Source organism: Microcebus murinus, chromosome 2 (assembly GCF_040939455.1).
Source record: "Microcebus murinus isolate Inina chromosome 2, M.murinus_Inina_mat1.0, whole genome shotgun sequence".
NCBI classification, from domain to species: domain Eukaryota; kingdom Metazoa; phylum Chordata; class Mammalia; order Primates; family Cheirogaleidae; genus Microcebus; species Microcebus murinus.
In genome coordinates, this window is record NC_134105.1 from 103,167,790 (window position 1) to 103,181,118 (window position 13,329).

A 13,329-nucleotide genomic window follows, 5' to 3' on the forward strand; every position below is an offset into this window, starting at 1 on the left:
CCGGCTAATTTTTTCTCTATATATCAGTTGGCCAATTAATTTCTTTCTATTTATGGTAGAGACGGGATCTCGCTCTTGCTCAGGCTGGTTTCGAACTCCTGACCTCGAGCAATCCACCCGCCTTGGCCTCCCAGAGTGTTAGGAATTACAGGCGTGAGCCACTGCACCCAGCCTTTCTTTTAATTCCACAAATTAATGATTGTTATTTTATGTTACACAGGCAATGTTTGGATTTATATACAAGGAAACAAGAAGAGCCAATACGAGGATGTTTTTGCACACTAGCTGCCACTAAGTGCAACTAAGACAGCTCAATCTTATGTGGCTGTCCTCTAAAAGCTATATGAAGTGTGTCTCAAGAAAGTCTACTTGAGGGAATATTTTTAAAATATGTTCAATCATTCAACAAACCGCCTTGGGAAAAAAAGAGAGGAATTTCTTTTTGGCTTTTGTTTTCCTTCTGTTATAAGATTTAAGTCCTCTGCCCTTTTGTGTTGTTCACGTGTGTGCCCTGGTATTTTTATGATTCAGAATCAACAGGGGGGATGAAAAAAAGATATGTAGTAATGGTATGGAGTAAAGCCTGTCATTGTGTGCATGTATGGAAGTGGATGGAATCCATGTCGAGTTGGTCGCAGTAATAGTGGCTAGAGCTGGAATTAAAGGTCCTGGAGATAGGTGAGGTCAATAGCATCTGAAGTGGAGCATATGATGATAAGAAAGAAAGAGAATATTCTCAAAAGAAGGAACAGCATTTAAGAGATACAAATATAGAAGAAAGCACTATTCCTTTAGTGAGATGCAAGAATAGCAGTCCCTCTCCAGCTGAGGATTTCTATTATGTGAACTCTTATAAATGTATTTTTACTTCTGTGAGCCTTTTCTTTAGTCTCCAGAATTTGAGGTTGGACATACATGAATTTGAATTCCTAACATGGACAATAATTAGAGAGAACAGGTTACTAGAAAGAGATAAGGGAGGTCTATAGGTGTAGATGTTTTGCTTAATAGTTTGGGAGAGAAAAAGAAAGGCAAGGCAAAGAAAAGGCTTTGGAATGGTTCATCTCAGCGTGACTGCCAGGAATGGTGCTGAGTTGTATGTCAGGATGTCCAAGAGAAGCAGATTAGAGTGTCCTGTTTTGTCTGATGGGTTCTCAAATTTATTACTGGCAGAATTTTACATTTGAGAAAAAGTTTGAGAAATACCTTGGGATGCTATTAAGGGCTTCCCTTTTCAAATTCACTGAGCTGGGTAAAATAAATAGAAATCACCCAAAGACATTGCAAACTAGACCAAGCTTCCCATCAAGAACAGTAGGAAAGCTGGAAAAAATATTTTTAAAATATCTAATTGAAAGCATTAGAGAACTACTAAGACAGCAAAAGACTTAGGGATCAAGACACTAGATAAGAAGGAATCTCACAGATATGAGACCAACATATGGTATCACTTGAGGTATTCACCAGTTTTAAAGTCAAGGATGAGAAGCTGAGCAGAGCTTTTGGAAGTTTCACGGGGCTGAGGAGACAACTGGGGTTCAGTGCTCATAAATAAAAAGTGATCCTGGTAAACATTCCAGACTTTCAGTTGGGATCCCTAAAGGGCTAAGAGCAAGTATGAACCAAAATTGACTCTTAAAAAACTGAAATTCAGTTTGAATTAACTCAATCTTAGATTTATTCAGGTGCCATCCTCCAGGCCTAATCCCTCCTATAAACAAAAATAAGTCCCCTCTGGGTGAAGATAATGTCATCCAGTACCTCAAATTATCTCTATAATTTTTCATACACAATCTCCAGAATTTAATGAAAAACAGGCATGCAAAACAAAACAAAACAAAAAAAACCCCACAAGACTACCAAAATTTCAGAGACAAGACAGACAGTAGAAAGAGACTTACAGATCTGGACATTGGAGAAATCATACACAAAATTTAAGATAACTGTGATTAATGTGTTCCAGAAATTAAATTATAACATGGAGAATTTCAGGAGAGAATTGAAGGCTATAAGAAAGAATCAAATGGAAACTCTAGAACTGAAAAATACAATAACTGAAATTAATAACTCTACAGATTGAGCTAAACTTTTAACAAAAACAAGTAAGAAAACAATGGAATAATATCTTAAAAGTGCTTAAAGAAAATAAGTAACAACCAAGAATTCTACACCCAGTGACAATATCCTTTGGTAATGTAAATAAATAAAGACAATTTCAGGGGGAAAAAAACCAAGAGAATTTGTTCCTAAAAGAATCACCATAAAGGAAATACTGAAGAGTTATATATGACAATAATTTTACAAAAGAAAGAGGGGTATGATTGATGGATATAAAATTCTAAGGTTGTCCAGAAAGTGGTAAAAGTACTAATTTTTTACACTTTAAAAAGTTAAGGATGCATGAGTAACCATTGAAAGAATAATAAAATAGTAGATTTCAGAATACCTCTCTCAGTAACTAGAAAACTAGGCAGATCAAAATATTCAATAGGGATATGAAATATTTGAATGATGCAATAAATGTTACTGATAGAACACTGCAACAATTGTTGTTGAATATGCATTTAAATGTACATGGAACATTTACCAAAATTGACTATATGTTGATTATAAAACAACTCAACTAATTTCAAACGACTGAAATCAAACAGGGCATGTTCTCTGGCCACAGTTGAATTAAATGAATCTAGAAATCATTAATAAAGATAACTAGACTATCCTCAATGTTGGAAATGACTGATTCACTCCTAAATATATAATAGATTAAGAAAGTCATAATAGAAATGAAAAGATATGTTGAACTAAATAATATTGAGAATAAACTTGCAGGGCACTTAGAGGAAAACTGTAATCTTTAAATTGAAAATATAACAATTGGACTGTAGAATGTATATATAAATAACAACATAGAAAAAAGAAAGCCTGAAAATTAGTGATGTAAGTATCCATCTTAAGGAGTTAGAAAAAGAATAACAAACACAGAGAAAGTAGAAAGAAAGGAATGATAAAGATAAGAGCAGAAACAAATGAAATAGAAAACAAGTTTGCAATAGGGAGACTCAGTAAAGGCACAAGTTGGTTCTTTGAAAGGACTGATAAAATAGAAAAAAAGCCCCGGTAAGAGAGGTCCAGAATAAAAGAGAGGAGGCACAAATCAAGTCAGAACAGGAAGGGGGACATAGCTATAAATTCTATTAAAGAGTAATAAGAAATATAGATACTTGGGTTCTATTCCCAGGGTAACATATTAAATTGGCCTAGGCTACAGCCTGAGTATAGAAATTTTCAAAACAGTCCTGAAATTTGAACAATCTCTTAAGCTGTTCAAATACCCCAGTGAAAAATCTTCCAGTTTCCTGCCTGGGGACTATAAGCATGGTCGATAGCTTTCTAGGAATTGAGCAGCTGATGAGGTTCTCAGGTTCCAATTCAATGTCTTCAATGATTATAGAACAATTCATTCTGCTTTTTTTATTCTTGTATATGTTTTGGTAAATTATATTTTCTAGAAAATTGCTCATTCATCTATGTTTTTTTTTTTTTTTTTTATTTTGACAGAGTCTCACTTTGTTGCTCAGGCTAGAGTGAGTGCCGTGGCGTCAGCCTGGCTCACAGCAACCTCAATCTCTGGGGGTCAGCGATCCTACTGCCTCAGCCTCCCGAGTAGCTGGGACTACAGGCACCCGCCACCATGCCTGGCTAATTTTTTGTATATATATTTTTAGTTGGTCAATTAATTTATTTCTATTTTTGGTAGAGACGGGGGTCTCGCTCAGGCTGGTTTTGAACTCCTGACCTTGAGCAATCCGCCCGCCTCGGCCTCCCAAAGTGCTAGGATTACAGGCGTGAGCCACCACGCCCGGCCTCATCTATGTTTTTAATTATTGGTCTTGATTTGTTCATACTATTTTTTTTTTTTTTTTGAGACAGAGTCTCGCTTTGTTGCCTGGGCTAGAGTGCCATGGCGTCAGCCTAGCTCACAGCAACCTGAAACTCCTGGGCTCAAGCAATCCTTCTGCCTCAGCCTCCCGAGTAGCTGGGACTATAGGCATGCATCACCATGCCTGGCTAATTTTTTCTATATATATATTAGTTGGCCAATTAATTTCTTTCTATTTATATAGAGACGGGATCTCACTTTTGCTCAGGATGGTTTCGAACTCCTGACCTTGAGTGATCCACCCACCTCGGCCTCCCAGAGTGCTAGGATTACAGGCGTGAGCCACTGCGCCTGGCCCATACTCCTGTTTTAAATGTTCAAGATACCTATAGTTATAGGTATATATATATATCTCCTTTTCCAGTTTAAGTATTGCTTATTTGTGCATTCTCTCTCTCTCTCTCCTTAATAAATTTTTCCAACAGTCTGTCAGTTTTCAAAGAATGAACTTTGGCTTTGTTGATCCTATGTTTTTTAATTTCATTACTTTCTCTACTTAATATTTTTTTCCTACTACATCCCTCAATTTTTTCTGTTGTTCTTTTCCTGATTTCTTAAGTTGGACACTTAGCTCATTATTTTTAACCTCTCTTCTAATTATAAGCACTTAAAGTTATTGATTTTTAACCTTTTAGATTTTAAAATTTTAATTTCAGCTATTTTATTTTTATAATTTGTTTGGTATTTTTTTTTTTTTTTTTTGAGACAGAGTCTCGCTTTCTTGCCTAGGCTAGAGTGAGTGCCATGGCGTCAGCCTAGCTCACAGCAACCTCAAACTCCTGGGCTCAAGCAATCCTCCTGCCTCAGCCTCCCGAGTAGCTGGGACTACAGGCACAAGCCACCATGCCCGGCTGATTTTTATATTATATATATTAGTTGGCCAATTAATTTATTTCTATTTTTTTTTTTTATGGTAGAGACGGGGTCTCGCTCAGGCTGGTTTTGAACTCCTGACCTTGAGCAATCCGCCCGCCTCGGCCTCCCAGAGTGCTAGGATTACAGGCGTGAGCCACCGCGCCCGGCCTGTTTGGTATTTTTTAATATCAAGGTACTTCTTATAGTTTTTTGTTTCTTTCATGTTTTTAAGTCATTTTTTTAAAAAAAATGTATCATATTTGGTTTTTCGTGTATGGTCATTTAAATACTGACATCTTTGTGAGTCTGATTTTGTTGGTTTTTCTGCTGACTTTCTCATACAATGCCTTTTTTCCTTGTGTATCCTGTGATTTTTATTGTGATCTCATGTCTGTTGGAACTATACCTGTGAGTAATCCTTTGGACCTACATTAAGGGTACATTCCATTAGAAAGGATTTCTTTTTCCTTTGCTAAGTGCATCAGGGATATGCCAAACTTAGAGCCACTTTTAATTCTTGGCTTGGAGGGTTTTTTGACCAAGCAGGTAGCATGAATTTTAGCATCGATGTTTTGTAAAGCCTCACTCGATACTTACGAATTATTTGGGGGAGATTTTACCTCACTTTATTCAGAGCTATGTCCTTCTCCCTTTAGGAGGCTGGTTTTTCTTTCTAGTTCATTCTTTCACTAAGAGGATAGCCTTTGGGGGGTCCTGGCTTTATGGATGGTTTTACAACCGATTCTCCAGCTTGCGAGGGCCCTAAGCTTTGCTTTTTCATTCATAGCATGGTTAATAGTCCGAGGTTACTGGGGATCCTAAGATGCCCTTATATAAGAAAGCTGCTGGATTCAGTGCTCATTCATCCTCTGAATTTGTGCTTTTGATTTATTTTGGCTTCTGAGGAATTCCCTTACTTTCTTGCCAGCTCAGATATGCATATAGAGATTTTTAAAAAGATTTTACTCAGTATTTTGAGGAGGTATTTTAGTAGGAGGGTTTTTTTGTTTTGTTATGTTTTTAACCATAACTTGTCTTCTGTGTTGCCAGAAAGGAAGTCCCATTCATTCTTCAGCCCACTCCAGGCTAGTTCCTCTGCCTACTGCTCCACTACGACTGTTCCTGTTGCGGCCATCAGCCTTCTCCACTTTGCCACATTCAATGGACCTTTCAGCGTCCTTGCCTTATCTGACCTACTAGCAATGTTCAGTACATTGTATCACGCCCTTTTTCTTGAAACATTCAAAAAGCAGATTGAAACAATATTAAAATTCTCTTTCTGGCTTCAAAACCCATTGTCTGTTCCACATGATTATGCCTCAACACTGGTGCTGAATACATGCATAGGTATGTTAAATATTTATTTAATTGGTAGCATTGGAATCAATATAATTCATGACAAAAATGTTTTCAAAACCTTTAGGCTCCTTACATGACAGCTGACACCTACTCATGCAAAATGAAATCCAAGCAATATGCTGAGGTTAAAATTAATATATAACCAACTTTAAATTTTCTATGAGCATTATTGTCTACTCTGTGAATTGTGTATTATGATGTAATGTATTTCCTTATAGTCATTATCACCCCTGAGCCATCAGTAAGTCATTAATATGTTATAACAAGGAGAGAATTCACTTTTGGTGAGGATATTGATGAATAAGCATGGCTAGCCACTGCAGAGAATGAACTTAAAATTTCTTAGTTTGGTATTCAGTTCCTAAATTACCTTTCCAGCCTCATTACTCCCAGGAAAAGTTCACCTTTCCCAACAAGATAGTCTAGTCCTTCTCTGAATATGCTCATCTACTTTTCTACCCGTGCATCTTTATTTCCACGTTTCCCTTCTGTATTCCTCTCTACTTTTCTCTCACTGTGTCCACCTGCTCATTCTTTCAAGTTGTACCTATTAAGTTCATCCTCTTCCGGGAAGCTTTGCAGGCTATTTCAATGGTCATAGGAAGTTTCTGGCCTGGCTACCAATGGTCCCTTCCACTGGTATTAATGCCCTTGTATAATCATATCCCCCTGAGTGTGGGCTGGACCTAGTGACTTGCTTCTACAAGCAAACAGAACACAGCAAAAGTAATGAGATGTCACTTCTGTGAGTCCCATCTTGCTAGTGGTCCCTTGCTCGCTGGCACTCTCTCTCTCTCGCTCCTTTACTTACTTGCTCACACTGATATTGTAAGATGCTTCGCAGAGAGGCTAACATGACTAGGAGCTGAAGGAGGCCTCAGGACAACAATACGCGAGGAACTGAATCCTGCCAACAACCACGTCAATGAGTGTGAAAGCAGGTCCTTTTCAGTTGGGTCTTCAGATGAGACTGCCACCCTAGCCGACACCTTGATTGTAGCCTTGTGAAAGACTCAGAAGCAGAGCACCCAGTTAAGCCACGCTTGAATTCCTGATCCACAGAAACTGTGAGATAGTATGTGTTATTTTTAGCCACTACACAGCAATGGATAACTAAGACACCAACCTTCCTTTGAACCCTAAGTATTTGTTATCCATGTTTATGATTTATTATAAATGATACTCATGTAGATGTTGAAAAACCTTTCAAATAGTACATATTTGAAAAGTGAAAAGTAAAAGCCTGCCCTTCCTGCCCATCCTGTAGGGTAGATATGATTAGTCATTTCTTATATATTCTCCAAAAGTGTTTTAATATAAATGGGATCATACTATACATATTGTCCTACAATTTATCTTATTTCATTTAACAATTCATCCTTTTATACAGATTTATAACACTTTTTGAAATAGAAATTATATTCACTGCTTTTTCTGTTTATGAAAATAATACATGATCTTAGTTGAAAATTTGATAGATACCAAAAGAGCTGTAAAAAATTCACCTCTACTCCTACTATTCAGAGATAAATTTTAGAAGTATAGAATTGAATGTCTGTTTTGGTCTGTCCCCTGCCCCTTCAAGCCTTCCTCTTGTAGTAGAATCCCTCTTTCTTGTGAGGAACCATCCAATATAGTCAGTTTGGGCTGACCCCCCTCTTCCACGGGTGGTCTCATGACCTAGGTCTGGCCAGTCAGAACCCTTCTCCATTCTTCTACCACCCAGATTGGTTCAGGGCATGCAACTCAACCAAGCAGAGGACCAGCCAGTGTCCTCCCTAGTTTTTGCAGAGGGAGCTAATGAAGAAGATGGACTCTTCCTTCTGGTTGTTAAACTAAGAAGGTGTGAGACTAGGCCTGCTAGAGGCTGTCTCTCCGCTGTTTAGGGAGTGGATGTCTGAAGATTGAAGCCAAGGAGGGACAACAAATCTTACTGAAAGATGAAGAGAGCAAGTCCTGAGCTCATCGCTGATCCATGCCTGGACCCTCTAGAATCCAGGGGCATCCTTGGCCCTCTCAATTCTGGGAGGCAGTAAGTTCTCTTTTACTGCTAACGTTTATGTCAGTTTATGGTCTAAGGGAGTCTTGCCTTCTACAAGTATTGCATTGAACTTTATTAAATTTAATAGCAAAATTGAAAGTAGAAGAAATGGTGTGTACCTGAGATAAACCTTTTTTTGAAACAACAGATAGTCTTGCCTTCTACAAGTATTGCATTGAACTTTATTAAATTTAATAGCAAAATTGAAAGTAGAAGAAATGGTGTGTACCTGAGATAAACCTTTTTTTTGAAACAACAGATAGTTTCTAAAGGGTCTCTTAAAGTTAAACAGAACATATTATTAAAAACATTTAGAATTTGAGGTAATTATGTTTTGTAGTTTAACTTGAAGTTTCTTAATAAACGTAAGTTTAAGTTTCCAGTACAACTTAGTCAAATGTTTCTAAACTTAAAGCCACCTGTAATGTCTAACCAGTTAACTAACCAACCAAACACATCTCTTTAAATTTTTAAAAAGGAGAACACATATCCTTTTAAATATAAGCTGTAAGCCTACATTTAGGGCCATTCTTTAAGTTATTAGGGGAAGAAATTAATTAAGGAAGACTGATCTGTAACTAAAATGTAATTATGTGAAAAACCCTACATTTTAGGAAAAATGAAAACAACTAAAACAGGAGAGAGAATTACAGCCATTGCCTGCTATAGATTTGATGTGCACTCACTTAATCCAGATGGTTTCAATGCATCATTCAAATTATTCCCTCATCACTCTCTTAGCCAGTGTAAAGCCAGTGGTTCTTGGTTTCCAATTTATTTTGATGTCTCAAGGGTAAAAAACATAACTCTCCTTAGAGCATCTTCAGAATTTTTGGAAAAAGATTTAAGCTAATTTGGCTGCTGGCACCAAATATTCTCTGGTGCATTTTACTCCTGGAAGAACCATTCACATTCTACTAGAAGTAATGTAGTTATCGTAGGGAAGAGCCTATTTGATCTAATGGCATATTTAATAAAGGTAAAACATACTTTATATTACTGTCTTCTCATCCCAAGAATGCAAGATGTTCTGCGATGGGAGTTTGACCTTTTCACAGTTTCATAAACTTATTAAAGATCGGCCTCAACCTAGGCAGTTGTATGTGGCTTTAGGGAGGCCAGCTGAGCCCCACTCAATGAATGTTATTGGTGATCAAAATTGTCAGTGAGGAAAAATCCACTCAAGCTCACATCTCTTGTGGCAGGTTAGCTATCCTGAGAACACCTTTCGCCATAGACTTTCTCATGACTTCATAATAAATGGGTAAAACACTTAATTATATTAGCATAAAATTGTAGTTATATTTTAGTCTTTGGGTTTTTTTTTCTCTCCTCCCTGAAAATATTTATGTCCGATTTTCAAGCTGACAAGAGACCTTGAATAGTTGAAAGTAGATTTCTAAATGAAAGGCAGAACTAAAAGGGCCGTGTGGAGCTGCCAGGGGGTCTGGTAGCCTAAGATCAGGCCTCTGAGTCCTGCCTCTCCTGGGGGTGACAGCTCTATGGCCCTCCTAGGCCAAGTCCTGAAACCACCTGAGCACCAGTTTCCACATCTATAAAACTGGGCTAACAATATCCTTCTTGCTTATTCCATAGAGTTGCTGTAAAGATCAAATGAAATAACAGATACGAAAGGGCTTTGGAAATGAAAAAAGCTGAGATGAAACTGTTAGTTATTATCCACGTAGCATTCTGAACTGTTTCTAAAAAATTCCTCCACTCATTAGAACTTATATACCTAATTACAAAAATGCCATTCCTACATGGCTCAAGCACTTCTATGCAAAGTCAGTAGAGCAGCTTCCTTACTTAGTTCCTAAGCAAACAACAACAACAAAACCAGTTAGTGGGATGTAAAAATGGGCAGTTTTAGCTATCTAAGAGTAATGTGTTTCCTTTATGCCAGGGGTAGGGAATCTTTGGCCTTCTAGGTCCTTAAGGGCAGCCATTTGACTGAATCCAAGTTTTATAAAACAAATCCTTTTATTTTTATTAATACATTTTTATTCATCTTTTATATTTTTATTTTTAAAATGAACACATTAAAATACCAAAGAATAAAATAAGTTTCAATGAAATAATCCTCCCAGACTGACCAGCACAATTAGAACATTAGTAAGCCATAAGGGCTAAATTGATGGCTGCTGTGCTCATGATTTAGTTTTAACTTCTCCCACCTGACTGGCGCCACTACTGCATGAGGCTGGTTGGCAAGAGTTTATGGGGGTCAAGTACACCAGTCTGTTACCAGCTTTTGACAACACGGCACTGTGTTTCTGTCTGAAGTGGAATTTGTGGATGGTTGCACAGCTCACCAGTATTTTTTAATTCTATCTGCTTAACAGCCCACCATGTCAAAGAAGACCAAGAGAATACTGAAGGAAGAAAACAGATTTTTATTTTTTTTTTATTTTTTATTTTTTCTTTTTACTTCTAGACTCAGCTGTGTGCTATGAAAACAGATTTTTAAATGAGGATTGGGAATTGCAATATTATCCCGTTTCTGCTAAAGACAAGATGATTTGCTTGCTTTGTGATACTGCAATATCAACATTAAAGAAATTCAGTGCTCATCAGCATTATAACACTCATAAGGATCACAAGTATTTTAAATGAGAGGGAGAGGCATGAAAGGTTGCATTTGAGGAAATTAAAAAGTGCAGAAATTAAAAATTTGCAGAATTAAAAATTGAAACTTATTAAAGTTGCAGAAATTAAGAAATTTCATTTCAGAAATTAAAAATTGAAACTTAATGAAAAGTGAAAATCAAAAGCAAAGACAGGCCAGGCGCAGTGGCTCACGTCTGTGATCCTAGCAATCTGGGGGGCTGAGGGAGGTGGATCGTTTGAGCTCATGAGTTCGAAACCAGCCTGAGCAAGAGCGAGATCCCGTCTCTACTAAAAATAGAAACAAATTAATTGGCCAACTAAAAATATATAGAAACAATTAGCTGGGCATGGTGCCGCATGCATGTAGTCCTACCTACTCGGGAGGCTGAAGCAGAAGGATTGGAGCCCAGGAGTCTGAGGTTGCTGTGAGCTAGGCTGACACCAGGGCACTTTAGCCGGGGCAACAGAATGAGACTCTGTCTCAGAAAAAAAAGCAAAGACAATTCTTTCAAGCAGGAATAAGACCTGGAAATAATGCCACTGAAGCAATTTATAAAGTAACTTATATGCTTGGGGGAAAAGAGAAGCCGTTCAGTAATGTAGAAATTGTGAAAGATGCATTGTTGAAGTTGTAGGATGCTTAGACCCTGATAATGTTTCAAAGTACAAACAACTGCCTTTTTCAAGGAGAACCATGACTGATTGGCAGCATGAATTAGCCTTCAGCTTAACAGAATAACTTCATGCAATACATCAAAAGGAAAATATATATTATTCAATCGCTTTGGATGAATCAACTGATACTACTGACTTGACGCAGGTTTTATAATTCATTCAGGTCATAATAAGATTTTTCTTTGCTACAAAGAGTTACTCACTTTGGGCACTCTTGTAAACAGAAAATGGGGGATAGATATCTTCAACTTTCAAGATAAATGTGAAGTTGGACCTAATTTGGCAAATTTAGTGAGTGTATATACAGATGGTGCACCTTCCATGACAGGAAAACATAAAGGGTTTATTGCACAGATAAAAGTATCAACAGATCCAGATGCTCTCATTTCTTTTCAATGTATCTTGCATCAGCAAAATCTCTAGGCTAAAGCTACTATTTTAAGTGACACTTTGCAACAAGTTATAAGTAGCATTAATTATATTCCTGCAAATGCAACACGGCATCATCAGTTTCATGACATGACAAAGTTGAAGGATGAGCTACTTAGTGTGGATTTGCCGTATCATTCTAAAGTGCGTTGGCTATCACAGGGACAGGTGTTAGCCAACATTTTATCTCCACAAGAACAGACAGTTAAATTTTATGAAGAACAGAATCAGCAATGTGAATTATTGAAAGAAGATTTCTATAGGAATGTAGCATTTCTATATGATATGTCAAATCAAAATGACTTGAATATTTCTTTGCAAGGTAAAACTGAGTCTATATATGATACATAGCAAAAAATCCAAGCATTTTGAAAAAAACTATCATCTTTCAAAACACGTCTTCTTCAAAAGGAAATTTCAAATGAACATTTTTCCCCAGTTAGCAAAGGTCATTGATGAATGGGATGATATTAATATATGCAAATCATTTGAAGAATACGCAGCTGTTATAGACCCATTAATTGGAGAATACAATGAAAAGGTATTCTCACTGACTTTGAGAATCATGCCATCACACTAAATTAGCATTTCAGCCTCACCTAGTTGATATCACCAAGGCACCTAAAGAACTACAGGTGGAATTAATTGAGCTCTCAGTAGATTACATTTTAAAGACATTGTTTGATGCTAAGAAAGATACCATCGAGGGCCAGGCGAGGTGGCTCTCGCCTATAATCCTAGTACTCTGGGAGGCTGAAGCGGGAGGATCGCTCAAGGTCAGGAGTTCAAAACCAGCTTGAGCAAGAGTGAGACCCCCCCTCCCCCGGTCTCTACTAAAAATAGAAATTAATTGGCCAACTAAAAATATATAGAAAAAATTAGCTGGGCATGGTGGTGCATGCCTGTAGTCCCAGCTACTCGGGAGGCTGAGGCAGAAGGATTGCTTGAGCCCAGGATTTTGAGGTTGCTGTGAGCTAGGCTGACACCATGGCACTCTAGCCCAGGCAACAAAGTGAGACCCTGTCTCAAAAAAAAAAAAAACATAACAACAACAACAACAACAAAAGAAAGATACCATTGAAATATGGAAAAATGCAGTAGAATACCCATGTCTTTGGCAACAAGCCCCAAAAATACTTTCTTACTTTTCAACCACTTATTTCTGAGAATCTACATTCTCCTGCCTTAAGGTCACATACTTAAGATCAAGACATCCTTAAGGTCACAAATGACTGATACCCATCTAGAGGACCAACTGAAACTGTGGACCTCCGTGCTGCAGCCAAATATTCAAATCCTTTCCAACAAAAAGCAGACACAGCAAGAGTCATTATTATAATAAAAGGTTAGTTCACTTTAAAATTAACAATAGTTTTCATTTTTTGAAATTATTAAGTACATAGTATTAGTTAGATTTTTA